Source organism: Typopeltis vanoorti, chromosome 15, assembly GCF_054136105.1.
Source record: "Typopeltis vanoorti isolate ZY-2024b chromosome 15, IOZ_Tvanoo_1.0, whole genome shotgun sequence".
Classification (NCBI taxonomy): Eukaryota; Metazoa; Arthropoda; class Arachnida; order Uropygi; family Thelyphonidae; genus Typopeltis; species Typopeltis vanoorti.
This window is the reverse complement of record NC_143563.1, coordinates 104,207,060-104,229,253: the sequence shown is the minus strand read 5'-3', so window position 1 is coordinate 104,229,253 and position 22,194 is coordinate 104,207,060. Positions and strand designations below refer to the sequence as shown.

At 35.7% G+C, this 22,194-nt stretch overlaps 1 protein-coding gene across 1 annotated transcript in view; it reads left to right on the top strand.

Moving 5' to 3' along the window:
- Positions 1 to 3,131: 3,131 nt before the first annotated feature.
- LOC150099048 (uncharacterized) overlaps positions 3,132 to 22,194 on the top strand; it is an 88,222-nt gene continuing 69,159 nt past the window's right edge. The window contains exon 1 of the mRNA XM_090405224.1: positions 3,132 to 3,274. The gene's annotated coding sequence lies outside the window, so the exon portion shown is untranslated. The remainder of the gene's footprint in view (positions 3,275 to 22,194) is intronic.

The following is a 22,194-nucleotide window of genomic DNA, read 5'->3' as shown; positions in this document are numbered from 1 at the left end:
GAAGAACTTCTGCATGGTCGTGAAGGAGGGAATGGATGTCTGGTGTTCCGGTTTCTCTGTGGGTCTGTGTATTTCTGACGAACTATGGGAGCCGTCCAGGATCATCCGCAGGCACTTGTTTTGTATCCTCTGTAGTTTCAGGATGTTGATTTTGGATGTGCGACTCCATGCTGGGGATGCATATGTGATTTCTGGTCATATTACCATCTGATATAGTAGCAGCTTGTTGCGTGTATCCAAATTGCTGTTGCGGTTGATCAGGGGGTAGAGTTGGGCTATGGCTCTGGATGTCTTTGTGCCTATGAGCTTGGTGTGGCTGTTGAAATTTAGTTTTTTGTCCAGCTGTATTCCAAGGTATCTGGTTTCTGTCTCCCATGGTATCCTTTTTACGAGGAGTTGAATGTCATCTTGGATGAAGGCGTCTGGTGATAGTATAGCTGACCTTTTGTGAGTTAGCCAGTTTCATAAGGATATGGAAGGTAGTATGTAATCCTTAGCTCTGATGGGATACAAATTTGTGAGAGGTGTATATTCTATTGTGGGTGGGATTTACATAGAAAGGAAATCAGTTTTTCTTGGTTGCTGGAAAACAAGAAACAATGGAGTTCTTTCCTGGCAGCAAATTCCTACTTGGCTGCTCAAATATTCACTGACTCTGAAATTGGCCAAAAATAAACAAACGAACAAATATATAAACCCTTTTTTTAATACTAGCATATTAAAATAACATTTTTTTAAATTAATTATTTAGAAAGATTGAAGTTCTGAAGGGGAATTAAATAGTTCCTTAAATGATTTTTGAACAGGGCTTATTATTTGTGAGAGTTTATGAAAAATAGGTTGTAAATGATCTAGACCCAGTCACACATATTTTTCAGTTCTATTTTTTGCCTCTTATTTAAGATTTTTTTTTTTTTTGCGTTTATGATATGTAACCCACCAAAGGGCGAGGTTGGTGTCCCTCTTGCCCGTGCATAAGGGCAGCGTTCTCTATGATGTTACACAGTTACTCTGTCATATTATTATTATTATTAGATGACATCCCCAAGTGGACAAAGAACTCATCGTGACAGGACACTCCAATGAACAATTTTTACGCCACTTCATCCTCTTTGAACATTATGCCATCTCTAGCCCACTAACAGTATTTATTATTATTATTATTATTATTATTATTATTATTATTATTATTATTATTATTATTATTATTATTATTATTATCTCCATGGAGTCAGAAGACCCATTGCAGGCAGAACGATTATTCCCACAATTCCTATCACATGTCTCCTTAAACTCATTCACTGAAGAAGTAATCACAACCAACCCTGGGAATCCATTCCACTTATTCACCTCTTTCCAAGAAAAAAAAAAATCTAGTCCTAACACCTTTTTCCATGGCTAACCAGACCTCTTGTAAGAAAAGTCTTTGGTGTAAATCCTATAAAATCCCCTTAATAACTTATATGTCTCTATCATGTCTCATCGTTTTCCCACATCAGCTAGTTTTTTAAGCCTTTTAATCTATTTTCATAGGGAGCCTTCCATAGACCTGCAACAATCTTTGTCACTCGTTTCTAGATCCTCTCCATCACTTCTTCGTTCCCACGGAATCTGGGTATCGAGATCTGAGTGCAGTAGTCCAGATGTGACCTTATTATAGCCTTACTTAGGAACAACAGCTTCTTTATCCCTGCTCTTTAGGCTGTTCTTCAACAACCAAGTAATCTTATGTGCTGTTCTGGAAAGCTTCGCATTATGTCCTATAAACTTCAACTTCGTGTTAACAATCTTCCTAAAGTTCATGATCTCATCAGCTTCCTGCAGTTCAGGTCCATCTGTATAGTGCACAACTTGAGATCGCTTTTTCCCAAAGTGCATCACTTTATAGTTATCCACATTAAACTAGCAGCCATTTACCTTTGCCCATACTGCTAGTCTGTTTGTGTCTTTCTGCAGGATCTCTGCATCACATTCATTTACGATCTCTCTTCATAGTTTAGCACCATCAGCAAATTATTTCATATATCATTGATGTACAAATTGAACAACAGAGGACCAAGTACTGAGCCCAGAGGTACACCACTGGTTATCTTCCTTCTCGTGGACTCAACTCCTCCATAAACCACTCTTTGATATCTGTCCACCAGCCATCATCTAATCCAAATCACCAGATTCATTCCATCCCAATTTGGTGCAATTTATGCAACAATAATTCTATGTTGTTTGTAGAGTTCTATGTTTTTTGTCTATTAAGTGCCTGTTCTCTGGTCTATTTGTCCATGTGACATTACTTAATTTAGATGTTCGCCTGTGCTGGATTTCCAGCCACACCAGAATCAAGGAACTCGAGTCTGCAGAGACTGTTGCCAGGTTAGCTCGAACTTTCTTTATTCCCCCCCCCCACTTTCTATCTGTCACTTTCCTATATGGAACGTACAAATGGAAAATGAAAAAAAAAAAAAATCAGAGCAGACTACAGACTTAATGATATTAAAATTAACCTATCAGTTACAAAATGGACCACTCATGCATATGGTGTGAGTTCTTCCACATGGGTCAAGAGAGAGAGAGAGAGAGAGAGAGAGTTTTTGGAAGGTAGTTAAGATTACCTAGTTTTCTGGTAGGATGTGAACAATTTGTGTGAGATCATTAGTTATAGCAAATTCCTCAGTACTTCTTTCTGCTGGGTCAACGCATTTGGAAAACGGAAGCTAGTCGCTATTGAATTAAAATCGCGGACGATTACTTCTCTTTTAAGAAAGTGGGAGTAAGGCAAAAAAGTGATTTAATGAAGGCAAATCAAAAAGTTTAGGATAGTTGGTGACATTTAGACAGCAACAATAGAATTTCAATAGAGAATGTCAATAGAGTCAGCAATACAGTTTCACAGGAAGGAAAGGTTTAGGTAAAGCAGGTCAAAGAAAAGATACTAAGTCCAATATATGTCTATTAACGAGTTTTTTTTTTTGATAAGGTTGACACTGACATATTTGTGTAATAGTATCATGAAGCATTAAAATTATTTTCAATAGAAGAATTTATGAGATAGGAAATTACATGCAATCGCTTCCGTTTGCCTTGAGCTGTGAACCGCAAGATCCTTCCCGAGATGCCTTTCATTAGTTCTATTACGGACAACTTCTGAAATGGAAATAGCGAGCACAGGTAGTTATGTATTCGGTTTTACAGTAATGCTACTGAATGTACCGACAACATTTTTATTTATATGGAAACCTGGAACTTAGTTGTTTTTTCAGCTATATAGATCGCTACAGTAAGTATATTTTTGTAGTTAGAGATGAATGCTTGCGTGTGTGATTGTAGACATAGACAGTGCAATGAACACAACATTACACAGTGGTTTCGTTTTATGCGTCAGCTGATATCAGATTTAGTTTAATTCGTAATGGAGATGCTGTAAATGGCATTTTGAGTATCTGCAGATATGATCAGTCCATTTATTAGTACTATTACTCTTCAGAATTGGTCCGTTTTCTCCCCTTATTTAGTTATCGATTTGACTGGGTTAAAATCTAACCAAACAGTTTACTACTCATTCATCCGCATTGAAGAATTTAATTCCTTTTTACCACTGAGATATGCATAGGCATGAAAACTTCATAAGTTACTTATTTTTTTAAATAAAAGGACATGGAAAGGCGGTTAGCAACATTTTTTTTTCTACTTACATTCTTCCTTGAATGCTTATTCATGTTCCCTTGTAAAAAATGCCAACACTGATTTAATGGCTTCTAATTGCACTTTTAGTAATTCGTAAATAAAAATTTTATGCATAACATGTCGAAAATTTTTAAGTTACATTTTTTTAAATTGACCACAGGGTTAAAATTTAAGCCAGCGGCCATGGAAGTAACTCTAGATTAGTTAAACATCTTGAAGGGAAATTTTGTCTTACACAATTGTATGCATTAGGTTTGGAGAACATTTTAGAATCCACGCCCCAAGTTATGTCCCTGTTTATAGTATCCACATTTTGTAAGGTATAATTGGAGTAATGAATCAGAAAATGTATTAAATGACATAAAAATGGATAGAATAGTAGGAAATATCTTGGAGAAATGCAATGAAAAATGCTTTTTAATGGATGAGATAGAAAAACCATCAGAAAACTTGAAATATGAAAAGGCAGTTTGAGGAAATGATGATTTAGTTGATTTTCTGAAAACAGATGGTATTAAAGTTTGACTGATTGCACTGCATAATTCAGGAGATTAAATCACATATCATTAAGGTATTATTATACCTCCAGGGAGTCCAATGACTCATCGAGGGAATATGCTTGTAATAGTTTCAGTATTAAATGAGGGAAGATATGAAAGTTATTGGAAGAAGTGAAAAAGAAAAGTGACAGAATAAAGAATGTGATTCTGTTGCCACAGTATGATAGACAAGACAAGGTGGAGGTCACCGATTGCATACAATTGGTGTATAGGATGTGTAGAAGGAGTGGCTCAGTTTATAGACCTGTGGAAAGAATTTGATGGACAGAAGAACAGCAGGCACCCATGAGGCTAGCGATGGAGAGAATGGCTGAAAAAATGTGGAATCTATTTTCTAAAGTGGATGAATTGAATGGAGTAGTCATTACAAAGAGTGAAGGTAACTGTGGGGTGCCTAAGAGCAGATGTGTTTCTATACCAATCCCAGAAGCATGAAAAATAATAACAGGTTGTTTTTTGGCATTGGTTGATGTAACCTTGTCATATGTTGTAGACATTAATGAGACTTGGTTGATGCAGGGATAGAATGTGAGGGATATAGTATTTTTAGGGAGGGTAGAATGGAATGTTGGAATGGATGTGGCTCATGACAGGCAATACACTGAAGCCAAAAAATAGTAGGAGATCAACAGGAAGGCTCTGCATTTGAGGCAATCCATTGTGAGATAGAAGACAAGACAAAGTATACAGACTGGTGCTGTGGGCCAGGAGGGATGTAAGGAAAGATATGTATATGTTATACATATCTTTCTGCAAATGAACATAAGCGGAATAATTATTTTGGGGGACTTCGGCTATAGGAATAGAATGAAAGGAGGAGAGAACATGGGCAGGAAGAAAATGAAATTTATTTACCAATTAACAGTTAATTACTTAAAACAGCTAGTGATGGGAGGAACTTGTTTGAAAGTACCGGATTTGGCAATAGCATCAGAGGGGTCCATCCATAACCTAAGTAGCCACATTGCCTCTCATCTCTTGCATTCTTCAGTTGGGAGATTGCCATATGTGAAATTTTCAGTTAAGGGGTATATCGTGCAACTACAGAACAGATGATTACGACAAACTTGGAGGAAACTCAAGGTATTGCCATGTCATAAGAATATTCAAAGAAAAGATGTTCACCCTACCCTAGCTCATATGGGATATGATCTAGGGTAGGGTGCTTATCTGTCCTGTTTTAAACAGGATAGTCCCATTTTCACAAAAAAAAAAAAAAAAAAAAAAAAAAAAAAAAAGGCCCAGATTTCCAGACATGTTTTCGGGACAGTGATATATCCCATTTTTTGATATCTGGTTTCCAAAATGAAATATTTTTATTTAACATCCATAAAACATGCAACTGTTGTAAAATGAAAAAAAAAAAATAATAATAATAAGGAATATTATTATATTTATTTAAAATTTTCTGAGCTTCATGGTCATGTTGCACCTATTAAGTTCCAATACAAATATATGTCACAAACTTCATGTTTTATGGAGCACTCCTCACATAACTTTTCTCTTTGTCTACTATACATGATTAAAAATTATGAACATGATTAAGAGATGCAGTTAATTTTAGATTAAGAATAGAAACATTGCTATATCTTTCAAGGTTAATGGAAGGAAAGACCAACTTTCCAGGAATTTCTGGAAAGTAGGTCTAATTGTGTGGAAATGTTTTGGTATGAAAAGCTTAGTTAACCCAGAATATTAATCTCTATAATACAAATGAATAGAGATAAAGTGGAAATATTTTAGTCATTTCTCCCCATGGCTGATGATTCTCCATTTGTCTCCATCTTCTATTTTTCTGAGTGCATCCTCCAACCTTACTTTTATGTTCTGCTGTAGCCTTTGACCTTGTGTATTGCTGTGACCTTTGCTACAATTTTGTTTATATATAGGTAATGCATTGCTAAACTTACTTTTTTCAGGATGAATATTGTATATTAATTTATCTTTGACTATTTATTTACTGCTGTAACCTTTGCTATGGCACAGTATGACCTTTGCTGTTCTTGCTTTAATAAACCGTAAACAAATTAACCAACCATCTAACCTTAGTTCAGTTAGAGCAGGAATTTGAAATGGCCATCTTTCATGGGGAACTGCCTCTTCTTCTAGTTCCTGCATCTTGCCTTGCATGAAGAGTTTTGCAGTATTTTCTCCCTTCTTAAGATGTGTCCAAACTATCTGAGGATTTTTTCTCACCACCATATTGCAGAGACTCATTTAAAGATTTATTCTATCTCTGATGCCCAGGTTGGTTCTTTTCTCTGTCCAAGGAAGAAGTTCACATTTCAAAAGCATTGATCATTTCCTTAATTGCCTTGTTCATTGTTAAAGACTTAATCGTAAAGAACCATAGAGAAGCTAAGGATCTGATGAGTCTTATCTTTGTGTTGATAGATATTTTTCTATTCCAGATTTAATAAGCTGAGTTATTGCAGATCTTTCCATTGTAATCTGTCTTCTTACTTCCTCCATATGACTCCCATTGGCAGAGAGCAATGAGCCCAGATAGATAAACCAATCAACTTTATCTGTGTTAGGAAATGGAACTAGGAATGATTAAGAGTAAAAGAATGATGTAACATAAAGTAAAAGATAAAAAATAAACCAGTAAATATTTAGACAATTACTAATATAAATTGATGAAGGTAGAATAAAAGCCTAAAATGTGTGTAAAATTGTCAAGATTCTATAATGACTGATATTTCTAATCATTTTGAAGAAAGCATTCTTAGGACATGCTGAAGATGATACTGCATGTTGGTTTGGGTAATGTGGGGCTTGCATAGTGCGGTCCTGTGTATGTTATGAGCTTTGGTTCTTTTTGTGCAGATTCATGTTCCATTCAATGCCTGTAACCCTGCATTCAACATGACTGTCTACAAATGGTGGTTTTTATCCTTTATAGCATCCTATGGTCCCACTTGGTAAGTTTGGTGGGTTGTCCACTGCAGGTAGCACTTGCAGTTCAATCCCTGCACTTCCATCTCAGTATGGTATCACTGATTGTTGACCTGTGATGTCCCAATTTTTCAACTGTTTGCCAAACAGATCTCTTTCAAACTTTGTCAGTTCCCTTCTTGCAGCCATTTCACCTGGATACAGTTGCACTGACTTGGGAACATCATATTCCTCCAGTTTATACTGGCTAGAAACACATGACTTGTTACATGTCATGATGCACCCTGTCCATTGGGGAGTTCATTGACTTCTTTCCATGTAGTGTATGTCTGAATGCAGCTATCCATCAAAATATAAAATTAGTATATAGCACAATAAAATAACTTAAAAAAAAAAAAAAACACAAACCTGTATCACTAAAAATTAAAGAAGCAATCTGATTGGTGAAGTTAAAAATATTTCTAAAATTTGAAACAAATTTTAGTAAAACTGAGGAAACCCCCAAAATATTAATGACTGAAATAGATACTGGAATCAGACAATTGAAACCGATAGATACTTCATACATCCAGAACTTTATCTAGTGCAGTTAATTATCATCATCATCAAATTCCTGCCATGTACCCTCAAGGGGAGGGGGTGTACAGGATAGTACTACATGAAAAAAATGTATATGATAGTACTACATGAAAAAAATTACATCATTACTAACTGCCTATCTACAATTTTCCTCCAAATCACTCTGTTACTTGTCAAGACTGCAACATTATCAGATCTTATATTTCTATCGTCTAAAGCACTTTGTACCGTATCAATCCACCTATATCTTGGTCTTCCTCTGGGTCGTTTTGCTGCCAACCTGGCAGAGAAAACTTGTTTCATTAATCTTTCTTCGCCCATTCTGTTTAAGTGACCATACCACCTGAGATTAGCTCTGCTAATGCATTCCTGGATGTTGACAATGTCAAGTTCTTTCCTAATATCCTCATTTTTATGTGATATTGCCATTGATGCCATCTGTTCATGCCTATAATCTCAGGACTCTCGTATCTGCGGTCTTGTCTTTGGTCTTTGGTTTTACTTCTGACCCAGCTCTCAGATCCATAAGTTAAAATTGGTTTGAACACTCTCTTGTATACAGCTAATTTAGTGTTCCGACTAATTTCTCTTTTATTCCATATGAATTTATTCAATTTACTTCCCACCATACCAGCTTTGCTGATTCTGTTGTCTATTTCTATATTTAATTTGCCATCTTCTAAAAATCCTAAGTAGCTGAAATGTTTTACTTGTTCCACAGGTTCTCCATTCACAACAAAGTTGAAATTTTCAATGATTCTACCTATTTTCATTGCCTTTGTCTTTTTATTGCTGATCTTCATACCATATCTATTACAACAACTATTCAATTTAGTCAGAGAATCTTGCAGACTTGTAGCGGATTTATTTAGAAGTATAACATCATCCGCATAAAGCAGAGAGCTGACATTAACATCTCCAATTTTGATATCATGTTTAATACCACTTTCCTTCATAATGTGATCCATGTAGATAATGAATAACAGAGGGGATAATGTACATCCTTGTCTCACACCAGATTTAACATTAAACCATCTTCCTGTACTTACTTCAATTCTAACTGCTGACTTACAACGCAAATAAAGACTAAGTATTGCTTGATATAATGCCCCATTGACACCATATAACTGCAGCATATTGAATAGCTTCTTTCGTGGCACCTTATCATATGCCTTTTCCAAATCGACAAAACTTAAATACACATCTTTGTTATATTCCCATGCTTTCTCGACTATTTGTCGTAAATTAAAGATCTGATCCTGACATCCTCTATTTGGCCTGAATCTAGCTTGTTCTTCACCAAGCTTTACTTCCACAATTCTTCTCAACTGTTTCTCAAGTATACTTGCATAGATCTTGCCAGGAAACCTCAGTAGGGAAATACCTCTGTAATTCTCACATTCAGTTTTATTTCCCTTTTTATATATGGGTACTATGAGAGCTCTACTCCAATCATCGGGAATTCGTCCCTCTGTCCAGACTTTCTGAACTATGCAGTGCAGCCACTGTAAGACTCTTATACCACCATACTTCAGAATTTCTGGTCAAATATCATCTACTCCAGCTGCCTTTCCACATTTCAAGCCTTTGATGGCTTTTTCTACTTCAAGTATGGATATGTATTCCTGACTGCATGCCTGGTTAGTGTATTTTACCACTGTGCTGTCATCACTGCTTGTTTCATTTAGCAATTTTTCAAAGTAATTACTCCATACTTCAATGATATCTTTTTCTCCCGTTTTCATGTCACCATTATCATCTCTTACTCCTTTTACAGCACTCTTTCCTCCATTCCTAAGCTTCTTCAACAACCTCCAGAATATTTTGCCACCTTCTTGATATTTATTTTCTATATTCTTGCCGAAGTCCACCCATGACTTTTGTTTAGCTAGTTTTACACAGTATTTAGCATTCTTGCATTTGTCTCTGTATTCTCTAAGAGCCCAAGCTGACTTATTTGACAGGAACTTTTGATATGCTTTCTTTTTTTCCTTCAGTGCCTCTTTAACTTCCTGTGTCCACCAGGGAGTTCTGATTTTTTTATCCTTGCAGACAACCTCACCACATGCCTCTCTGGCAGAATCAATCAATGTTTTCTTTAGAGTTTGCCACTGAATCTCCAAGGTTTGATTCCTGTTCTCAAACTCTTTCATTTTTTCTTCAATAATCTTTGTGTATTTTAGTCTACAGTTCACATCTGAGAGCTGCTCAACTTTTATTCGCTTTAAAACTTTCTTACATGTTATTCTTTTCAATATGAAATTCCATTTTATCCTGCTGAAGACTAAATAGTGATCACTTCCAATTTCAAATCCTCTGTAAACCCTGGTGTCCTGCACCAGGGAGAAAACATCACTATCAACAATAACATAGTCAATGAGACTTTTCTTATTCCTTGCCTCTTCTCTCCATGTGAATTTTGCACATTTTTATGTTGGAATATGGTGTTAGTAATAACCAGTCCATGTCCTGAGCAGAAATCCAACAGATATTTGCCATTATTATTAGCTTTGCTCTTTTCTCCAAATTTTCCCAAAATATTTTTGTATGTCTCACAATCATTTCCTACTTTGCTATTTAGATCCCCAACAAGGACCAACTTTTCCTTTTTCATTGTGTCAGTTGCTTTTTCTAAAGCATCAAAAAATTCCTCCACTTCTACCTTAGTAGAAGAACCTTCTGTGGGACCATAGGCACAAATAAGTCTCATTGTCCAGTTCCCCATTCTCATATTTGCCCACATTACTCTACTTGAGACTGACTGCCATTCAAGAAGATTAGCCTCGTATTTTGTGTTGAATACTATGGCTACTCCTTTTCCTTGATTGTCATTGCCTGAATATAACATTTTGTATTTATTGCTCAGAAAGATCTCACCAGTTTTTGTCTTTTTTGTTTCAGTCACCCCTATTATGTCGATCTGGTACTTATCTAATTCCTCAGCTAGCTCCATTTCTTTGCCATTCAGGCTTCGTATGTTGATAGTACCGATCTTTAACTCTGGTGATGTTGAGTTGGGGTTTGTTTTCAGATGTGTTCCAGTAGCTGACTTTTCGCTGTTCGCCCTGGTTCCCTGGCAAAAACAATGGGGTCCTTGTTTAACTGGGCGACGCCCCAGCCGTCATGAAATTTTGTCATGTCGTACCATCATTTTTTATTTTGGTTTAACCAATAAGAATACAATTTGGTCGGCTAAATCCCAAATTGCCAGCCCATCCTTGTTCGTTCAGTATCCAAGTAGATATCCAACAGGGTGCACCACAAGAAGGTGAGGATTGGACATTAGGTCAGCAGCCCTGGTCGGTTCTCCGCATTCCTTTAAAGGCTATGTGTAGGTCTCCTCTCAGTTATACAGCTGTGACTCTTAAGCACCCTGTGCAGTTAATTATAATAATAATAATGAAGGAGAAACAGCAAAGCATTATTTAGTGCAGTTATTCAACCGAGTCATAAGCTCTGAATAAATTCCCAATGAATGGAGAAAGTAGTCAAAGAATCTATCTTAGAAAAATGGGAATAACTGTGAATGGACAATATTTACATCACATAAATATTATTATTATTATGTGACACCTCCAGGGAGGCCAAAGACTCATATGCTATGTATGAGAAGAGTAATTCCTATATACAGGTATCCTTCGATTAATGCGGTTAATTAATCCCTTGATATTACCGCGTATATCAAAATCGCGTTAATCAAATCTAATAATGAATGGTAAAGATTACAATTCATCCATGATCGATTACTGTGTTAATAATTCGTTTTATATGGTACTCTATTAGGAAAGATAAAAAAATGAATGCAAAGTAAATGTTTAATAAATGCTTGTACCTACATTATTTACTGCAATTTTTTTATCAAAAGAAGTTATCAAGAGTCGTTTGAGCAGTTTTAGTTTTTTTTTTTTTTTCTTATCGGCATAAATTCTACGATAACAAGCAAAATGACTCTCTAGACTTCGGCAAACAAGCAATAAAACAAAGAAAAAAAACACTGCAAATATAATACACAATGGTACAAATTAAGTGGATATTGAATCCAACATTATTTCATAGCCGAATATAGAAACTACAAGAGTTTTGTGCCAAATATATAGAAACAAAGAGTTTCGGCAGATGCACGCATAAGCAACCTTATGGGCAATTCGTAGTAAAGGTGGAGTAAGCTCCAGATCAGTTTCCTTAGTATTTTCCAAAAATGTAAAGCACATCTCCTGGAGGAGATGTATGATAAATAAGCCTTTGGTTCTCTATTTCAGTATTACATGATGGTTTATTTATTTTCAGTTACAATCTAAAAATTATTGAACAAAAAAAAACAAAAAAAAAACTAAACCATACTATACTGACATCGTAGGTCGCGGTATCTCTCAGATACAATTTTACTGTCCAATATTACAAACCTTTATATAACAGGTGTTAAACCAAACTGACAGCAAAAAACAGTGCGGAATATCACTCATAACATATGAATGTACAGCTGCTCAAGACCTCCAAGCTATACACTGAATTGTGTATGTATATTTATATTAAACATCTTGCATGTATTGTCAGATGAACTGGGAGCTCCGCAGGTTTAAAGGCGCATTAATCAAAACTCTTGCCGCGTATATCAAGGGACTGCCGCGATTAATTTCGATGCATTGATCAAATCCCGCGTTAAGCAAAACTGCATTAAGCAAGGGATACCTGTGTATATATATAAATAAAATATTTTATATACGTGTTTATATATATATGGCTCTCTCTAGCCACATTCTCTTCTCTATCAACTCGGACGAAGGCCGCCAACACCTCATAGACTGGCCACAAACTTCTAATATCCATGTGTGCTATGATGAACTTGAAAGAAGAATAATTGAATCTAGAGAAATATTGCTTGATTCATCTCATATTAATAACAGCCTTAGCTACAATATTTCTGATGCACATATTGCCACTGTCAAATACTGGCGCACTCGTGTCAGCTCACGCATGTAGTCAACTTCAGTTGGAACTCAAGCATGCATTCTTGTTTTTAAATGTACTTGTGTGTTTTATACTAGAACTGTTATTGTATTTTATCATGTCTCTGTTATTTTTTATTTAATTCTTTGCCTGTAATACCTGAAGAAGTTGAATTTTCAACGAAACTAGTCGTATCTTAACATTAAACTTTTCTTTCTCGGTATAGAGTTATTTAAATTCATTTATATATATATATATATATATATATAAAGGTGTTGAGTGAATTAAATACCAGTAACCTTATTAAATTGCACATATAGGAATTATACAACACAGAAAGTATATGAAGAACATTTAGGAGCAGAGACAATGGAATTTAGGGGAGGGAAATCTACAATTGATGTTACCTACACTCTTTTTTTCAAAAAGAGTATAGATAACATCTATACTAAATACATCTGTACATCTGTAAATAACAGTTAAGAGTTTAGAATTATCTGAATTTATGTGGCAATAAACAAATCTTAACTGTTTTTTTTTTTAAATTATAAGCAAGCACTTTACTCATTCAAAAGCAATAAATTGCAGTGACAGAACTCAAGGTTCAAATTATAGGTCCACCTGTGTGTCAGATGTGGTTAAAGTGTTGGAGAGGTTAGTGAGAACTGAGATCCAGAATTGGTTGACAGCAGCATTCTCTTTCATTGGAATCATGGATTTGCTAAATGAAGGTCACATTTAGTAATCTGCTTACTTGTTTGCAATAAGGTGACAGGTGCATTGGACAAGGGAGAGGATACAGTAGCATACTTAGATTTTGCAACTGCTTTTAATAATTGCTACGTAAGTTGATAGTTAAACTAGAAAGGATGGGGATGGATATTAGATTAGTGCACTAGATTGGAGATTTGCTGTCTGTTATGTATCAGCAAGTTTTGTATAGGGAGCAATAGCCTGGAAGAAGAAAGTCACTAGATGGATACAAGGTAAGAAGAACTATGACAAGTAGAGCAAATGTGGCTTTACAAGAGGGCTTGAATATACTGAATGGCATGGAAATGAGGTTGCCAGTTCCATGTTGCAAAGTATAAGGTTTTAAAATTTGAAAAACAAAGATGGGATGTAGAGTACAATTTGTGAGGATATATTAGGGAAGGTGGATGAAATAATAGATCTGCAGGTGATGGGTGATAGGAATATAAACTTCAGATGACAGATTGCTAAAATTGTGAAGATGCCACAAATTCTGGCAATGATGCAGAGGACAGTGACTTGTAGAAGAAAGGGGATTGTGTTCCATTATATAAGGCCTCAATTTTTTTTATGTGGCTCCTACCCATTAAAATTTTTGTGTAAACCTATAGTTCGTTAGTACTGTTGGGAGGGGGCTAAGGGTTTTTCGTCTATTTTTATTAACTTTATTTATTTTTTACATAATCTGGAAAACATGCTCTAGAGACCAAACATGGAACGTTTTCAAGCCACTTCAGGCCTCCAATAAGCAAGGCAGTGATCTTGTATTGGTGATGAAATTCATCTCCCATATAAAGACACTCACAATCATCCATGCCCACAGTGTGATTCAAACACATGATCTGTGATTGGAGAGCAGATACACCAACAACTCTGTTAACCAGGCTGTTATTAAGCCACAAATGGACTACTGTGTACAGATTTGGTCACTTGGTTTTCAAATGGATGAAGAGATATTGGAAAGGGTTCAGAGGTGATTGACTAAGGTGGTTTCTGGTCTCTGGAATGTTGAGTATGAGGAAAGGTTGAGAAGATACAGTTTATAGTGTAGTGGATAAAAGAGGTGATATGATAGACATAAGTGGTTCTTATCAGATTAAGGTTAGAATTTTGAGAAGAACAAAATGTCATTACTTTGGAAGCTGTAAGGAGGGTACTATCAAAGGAGTGATAAGCAGATTTTTTTGCATGGAGAGTGGCGAATGATTGGAATGCATTGCTTGAAAGTGTGGGAACTGAAAATGTGAAGGTTAAGGCTTCATATGAAGAGCTGCATGTATGACAGAGGGACCTCCCATGATGAATCTTTGGCTCCATGGAGTTTGAAGATAATAATACCAAACAGCATGGTTTTAAAGGAAAACCAATCAGGAGATAGAAAAGCAACCATGTTTCAAATAATATTAGGAATCAAAGAAAAACAAGTGCATATGTGCACATGCCTACTGAAAGATTTCCTTGAGTTCTCAAGAACGGAAGAATAGAAGGAAAGATACCACTGGGAAGACCTAGAAGGAAATGGATAGAAAACAATGCATACAGTCTGAACTCTTACAGAAATTTAAGTAAAACATGCCTGCATATAGATTGAATTGGAAAGCTATTGTTTAAACTAAACATATTTGGTCGTTTATAATTAACATACAATTTTATTTAATGCTGACCATAAAAACAAACTTATATTATAGCCTACCAGTTTCGCCAGCAGACTGTCTGGCTTTTTCAAGGCGTTTATGAAAAGACATAAAAACTTGTAAATGCAAATTGAAAGGAACATAAAAAACATTGTAAACCAACTAGTAGCTAAGGTTACATGTTTGCGTGACAGATGACTTATTGTTCTTAGTCATTATCACGCATGCGCGTTTGTTGTAAACGTGTAATATGATTACTGGTTAGCTGTAGTTCAGCTTGATTAAGAGAGAGGATAAGGTTTTTCCACGAACTGTTTAGAATTACACCCTGATTTCTGTTGAGGTTTCCGGCGGTTATTGACACTATTGTGGCTTCCTTGAATAAACGATGTCTGTAGTCATCATTGAGATAGCCGGAGGAGATACTTCTGTTGTGGTTTACATCACCAACATGTTCTTTTTGTCTGATTTCTAAGCTCCGTGAAGTTTGTCCTATGTAAGCAAGACCACAGGAGCAGGGAATGTAATATACTCCTGGATATTTGTAGAAAGGAACCTTATCTTTTGGGGATCCTAAAACTTGTCTGATGCTGGTGGTTGGTTTGAAGACCACTCTGATGTTGTAGGCTCTTAGTATTCTTGCTTTTTGATAAGAAATTGACTTGATGAAAGGGATCACTACAGTAGAAATGTGCTGGGAGTGTCTTCTTGTCTGGGGTTGTCACTGTATAGATATTTTTTTATGATGTTTTGAGGATATCCATTTTGTGATAATATGTTGGCTATTAGTGAGAGTTCAGTCTGAGTATCCTCCTCTTCTGATATAAACTTTCTGGCCCTATATTTCAACATGTGGATAATGGTCAGTTTGTGTGTCTTTTGATGGTTTGAAGTATAATGAAGATATCTTATAGTATCTGTGTGCTTTCTGTGAATAGATAATTTGACACTGTTTGATTGTTTCTTTATCAAAATGTCTAAAAAATGCAGTTGGTTGTTGTTTTCCACTTCCAGAGTGAATTTTATCTTGTTATGTATTGAGTTGATTTTATCCGCAAATGATTTTAGGTTTTCTAAGATGTCTTGCCATATAATGAAGATATCATCAACATATCTCCAGCATGTAGATGGTCTGGGAGAGATTGTGGAGAGAATTTCTTTTTCAAGTTTTTCCATGATAAAGTCTGCACAAGACGGTGATAGTGGGCTTCCCGTTGCTAGGTCTTCTAATTGTTGGTATATGGTGTTGTTGACCTTGAAGAAATTAGATTGAAGGCAGTGTCTAAACATCTGTGTGATGCCTAGAGGAAAAAGATCTTGGATGATGTTTATTACCTCTTCTACTGGTACACTGGTGAAAATGGATACAACATCTAGACTGGCTAGCATGTCTGTTGGTGCAATCTTAATGGCTTGAAGTTTATTTACAAAATGTTGATTATTCTTGATATAGGATTTTGTTGATCTTATTTTATTATTTAATAAGTTTGCAAGATGCTTTGCCAAAAGGTAGGTTGGTGATGATCTTCCATCAACGATTGGATGGAGAGGTATATCCTGTTTATGTGTTTTAGGTGTCCCATATAGTGATAGGATGTGAGGATTTTAGTGTTCTCTTCACTTCTTCTGGCCAAAAGTTACAATTTCTGATTAGTGGTTTGTTTCATTATGATTTTTTATTGTGGAGTCTCTGTCTAGGATCTTATAAGTGGAGTTGTCTGAAAGTAATACGTTTAACATATCATAATAATCTTTAGAGTTAAGGATAACTGTAGAATTTTCCTTATCAGCCTTTGTAATAATGATATCTTTGTTTTTCTTCAAGTTGAGAATTGTCTTTCTATCATAGGGAGACGTGTTGAGAATAGGTTGTTTGGCTTTGGCTAGGATTATCGTACTTTTGAATCTAATAGTGTTGGCTATGTTTTGCGGTAGTGGATATAGGCCTTTTTCAAAGTTTGAAAATTTTTTCATAACTGCGTTGTTCCTTAACCGTTGCAGGGAATTCTCCATCATTCCAAAGTTCCTCATAGTCGGAAGTCATATCAACTCTATATCAGCTAAAAAAAAAATTATCTATGCACTTCATTGGCGCTTGTAAGAGAAAGGATTCAACACACGAGATACGAACTAAATAAAAGTGATATTAATTGCTGTAAGTTCTTTGATGAAATTTCTAACAATTTAGAATATACCATATGGAATCAATTAGATCAAATGATACAACGCAGTTATGAAAAAACTTTCAAACTTTATAAGGACAAACAAATTAGGAAATTCAATGAACTTTACAAGAAAAAATATCAGACACAAAATAACCTCCTGGACGACAAAGTGATTTTTAATTTGTCAAATTATAGTCTCACAAAAAATGAATCTGACATTCTAAAAAAAAAGGTTTTAGCTTTTCGATTACGCCCAAACACATTCCTAAAATGGATTTCATGTGTGGAATTGAAAAAGGCCTGTATCCACTACCGCAAAACGTAGCTAACACTATTAGATTCAAAAGTACGATAATCCTAGCCAAAGATAAACAACCTATTCTCGACACGTTTTCCTTATGATAGAAAGACAATTCTCAACTTGAAGAAAAACAAAGATATCATTATTACTAAGGCTGATAAGGGAAATTTTACAGTTATCCTTAACTCTAAAGATTATTATGATAAGTTAAACGTATTACTTTCAGACAACTCCACTTATAAGATCCTAGACAGAGACCCCCACAATAAAAAATCATAATGAAACAAACCAACTAATCAGAAATTGTAACTTTTGGCCAGAAGAAGTGAAGAGAACACTAAAATCCTCACATCCTATCACTCCAAGACTATATGGGACACCTAAAATACATAAACAGGATATACCTCTCTGTCCAATTGTTGATGGAAGATCATCACCAACGTACCTTTTGGCAAAGCATCTTGCAAACTTATTAAATAATAAAATAAGATCAACAGAATCTTATATCAAGAATAGTCAACATTTTGTAAATAAACTCCGAGCCATTAAGATTGCACCAACAGACATGCTAGCCAATCTAGAAGTTGTATCCCTTTTCACCAATGTACCAGTGGAAGAGGTAATAAACATCATCCAAGATCTTTTTTCTCTAGACATCACACAGATGTTTAGACACCGCCTTCAATCTAATTTCTTCAAGGTCAACAACACCATATACCAACAATTAGAAGACCTAGCAACGGGAAGCCCACTATCACCGTCTTGTGCAGACCTTTTCATGGAAAAACTTGAAAAAGAAATTCTCTCCACAATCATCTTCAGACCATTTACATGGTGGAGATATGTTGACGATATCTTCATTATATGGCAAGACAGCTTAGAAAACCTAAAATCGTTTGTGGATAAAATCAACTCAATACATAACAAGATAAAATTCACTCTGGAAGTGGAAAACAACAACCAACTGCATTTTTTAGACATTTTGATAAAGAAACAATCAAACAGTGTCAAATTATCTATTTACAGAAAGCACACAGATACTATAAGATATCTTCATTATACTTCAAACCATCACAAGACACAAATTGAGCATTATCCACATGTTGAAATATAGGGCCAGAAAGTTTATATCAGAAGAGGAGGATACTCAGACTGAACTCTCACTAATAGCCAACATATTATCACAAAATGGATATCCTCAAAACATCATAAAAAAATATCTATACAGTGACAACCCCAGACAAGAAGAATCACACTCCCAGCACATTTCTATTGTAGTGATCCCTTTCATCAAGTCAATTTCTTATCAAAAAGCAAGAATACTAAGAGCCTACAACATCAGAGTGGTCTTCAAACCAACCACCAGCATCAGACAAGTTTTAGGATCCCCAAAAGATAAGGTTCCTTTCTACAAATATCCAGGAGTATATTACATTCCCTGCTCCTGTGGTCTTGCTTACATAGGACAAACTTCACGGAGCTTAGAAATCAGACAAAAAGAACATGTTGGTGATGTAAACCACAACAGAAGTATCTCCTCCGGCTATCTCAATGATGACTACAGACATCGTTTATTCAAGGAAGCCACAATAGTGTCAATAACCGCTGGAAACCTCAACAGAAATCAGGGTGTAATTCTAAACAGTTCGTGGAAAAACCTTATCCTCTCTCTTAATCAAGCTGAACTACAGCTAACCAGTAATCACATTACATGTTTACAACAAACGCGCATGCGTGATAATGACTAAGAACAATAAGTCATCTGTCACGCAAACGTGTAACCTTAGCTACTAGTTGGTTTACAACGTTTTTTATGTTCCTTTCAATTTGCATTTACAAGTTTTTATGTCTTTTCATAAACGCCTTGAAAAAGCCAGACAGTCTGCTGGCGAAACTGGTAGGCTATAATATAAGTTTGTTTTTATGGTCAGCAATAAATAAAATTATATGTTAAAGCTATTGTTTGTCGTAGCCTCAACCTCTTTTGGACAGATTGAGAGGATAATGGTTTCTTACAATGCAACTTATCTTAAAAATGATGTAATGAGTGAAAATCTAAAGCTTCATAAAAATCCCTATGGACAGCTGATATTTCTTACCATATGTTTTGTCTTTAAGAATGATGAGATATGAATGGTAAATAATCTTATGAGAGCTGTTTTGAACGATGCAGTCCTTCAAAGAAAAGAAAAGAAAGAATCAGAAATTATAGTCTTTTTCTAATAATGACCGTTGTCTCATAATCTCATACCATAAGATTCTTTAAGACAAATCATGTAAGAAATATCAGTTGTCCATAGGGATTATTCCAAATTTCAGAAGACACTTATTTCACTGATATCTTGTAATTTTTAAGATCAGTCATAGGATAAATCATATCAGTCGTTTATAGGATCTTTGCCATTTTAAAGATAATATTTTAGGCTTTAGTTTTATTTTTTTACTTTCGAATTTACATCACTGTGTATTTATTGGGTTGGATTTTATCTTTATTCGTAATTTTTTATATTGCATCTTTCCTATTTCCATCTGTTATTATACGAGCTAATGCTCATGATTTACTATGCTTTTCATAGTAAACTATACAACAATCTTTATGTTTCAAAGTTAGATTTTTCCTTCCATTAACAATCTGAAAGGATATGGCATTGTTTCTATTCTTAATCTAAAATTAACTAATTATATGAAGAACGAAAGGCTTCGATTTGGCGACATGAACTTATTTAAGTTAAGGGATATTACATTCCATATTGTTTCTTAGCTGAATAAGAAACTCAAAGAGTTTCATGGCGAATATAGAAACTATATAAAGTTCGACGATTCCAAGCGTAAGCAAATACCTGGATAGTGCAACACCTGGCCCATTTGGTAGTGCAAACTGAGGCAACTCATAGTAAGGGTGGAGCAAGCTCCGATCACTATTCTTGGTATTTACCCATAATGTGAACTTAGCTCCTAGGAGCTGTATTACTGTTCTACATTATGAGAGAAGGTCACTACCCAGACCGGTTTCAACCTTTATTGAGGTCTCATCAGTGAGTCGGTAGACCTAGTTAATACCAAGTTTGTAGCAAACAGAACTTACATCCTTTCTATGAGAATTGCCAATGGCTTGATGTATAATTCTTAATTTGGCTCTTGGAGGTAAACGAGTTTGACATGCCTGTTGTATACGGTCCCTCACTATTTTCTCCAAGATCTTAACTGCTGATGACACACAAATTTGACCTATAATTAGACACTTCCAGTCTGCTACTGCCCTTATGCAATGGCAGTATCTTACCTTCCTTCCATTCCATGGGCACCTTTCCCACAGCCAGACTTTCATTAAAAAGCCAGGTCAAAGGCACTGTCAGTTTCCTAGCATATTCTCTTAAAACTCGTGGTGAAATACCATCCAGTTCCACAGCTTTACTGACATCCAGAGTACTCAATATTTGAAACACACTGTCCTCCTGCACCTCTAAACCTCGAACCTGCCCTATCCCTCTAGTATTCAAATTGACATTCTCCAGGATGTAATACTCCAATAAAGTGTTCATTGAACAATTCCACTATGTCCTCTGCATCAGTCATTCTATTCCCATTTTTATCCCACAATGTCATTCTTCCACAGTCATTTCTCCTCCTACTGGCCACGTAGTTAAAAAAAATTCCCTAGGATTTTCCTTGGATCTAAGGGCCAATCTTTTGTCTTATTCCAGTTTTGCCTTCCTTACCATACTAGTCACTCTCCTGGCCTGTGTCTTACTTATATTCTTCATGCTTCTTCTCTTCACCTGTCTCCTTATATCTCTTCCATAGCCTCTTTTTTGCATGCAGTTCCTGTTTAATATTGTTTGTCATCCACTTTACTCCAAATTGTGTCCTCTTCTTCACTCATGAATACAGCTTTCCATTACTGCTAACAAATATTCCTTCACAATTTCCCAAGCACTAATGATGTCCTGGCCTTCCAATTCCTCCCTTCATGAAAATTCTTCAAGTTGATGTCTTAGACTATTATAATCACCTGCTTTATAATTTATTTTATAATGGGAACTACATAAGTTCCCATCTCTTTGATACTCCTGCATGTCTATTCATTTTCCAAGTCAAAACCATATGGTCACTCTCTCCAACTGTTTTGTGAGATGTCATCTCAGTTATTATCAACTCTTGAACTTTGATGCTATAATCAAATCCAAAACTCTTGAACCTTTTGTTCCCTCTGTTACATGTTGCCTAAGACATTTGTCCCTCAAGAATTCTGGAAATTCCATTCCCTTATTGCTACATACATCTTCCTCTCCACAATTTATACTGCTGTAGTTAAAATCTCCCATAACGATCATTCTTCTTGCACTTGCCACGCTCAACTGTCTCAACATCTCCTGGTCCCCACCCTCTCTGCTCCTTGGTCTGTAGCAACACCCCCACTAAATATCTTGTCTTGCCCACCTCCACCTCACGCTTTCAAAATCATTAGTGTCACAGCCTTTGAAAGCCTCCACTCTTAGAGGACATAGGTCATCTTATCATAAGCAGTACGCCACCACCACGCTTTCCCTCCCTATCCTGCCGAAAAATGTTGTACCCAGCAACTTCTATTCCTGTAATTATATCCTTTTCTGTCAACCACATCTCGATGATCCCAATAATCTTTGGCCAGGCTAATGCTATCAGTGTCACCAAGT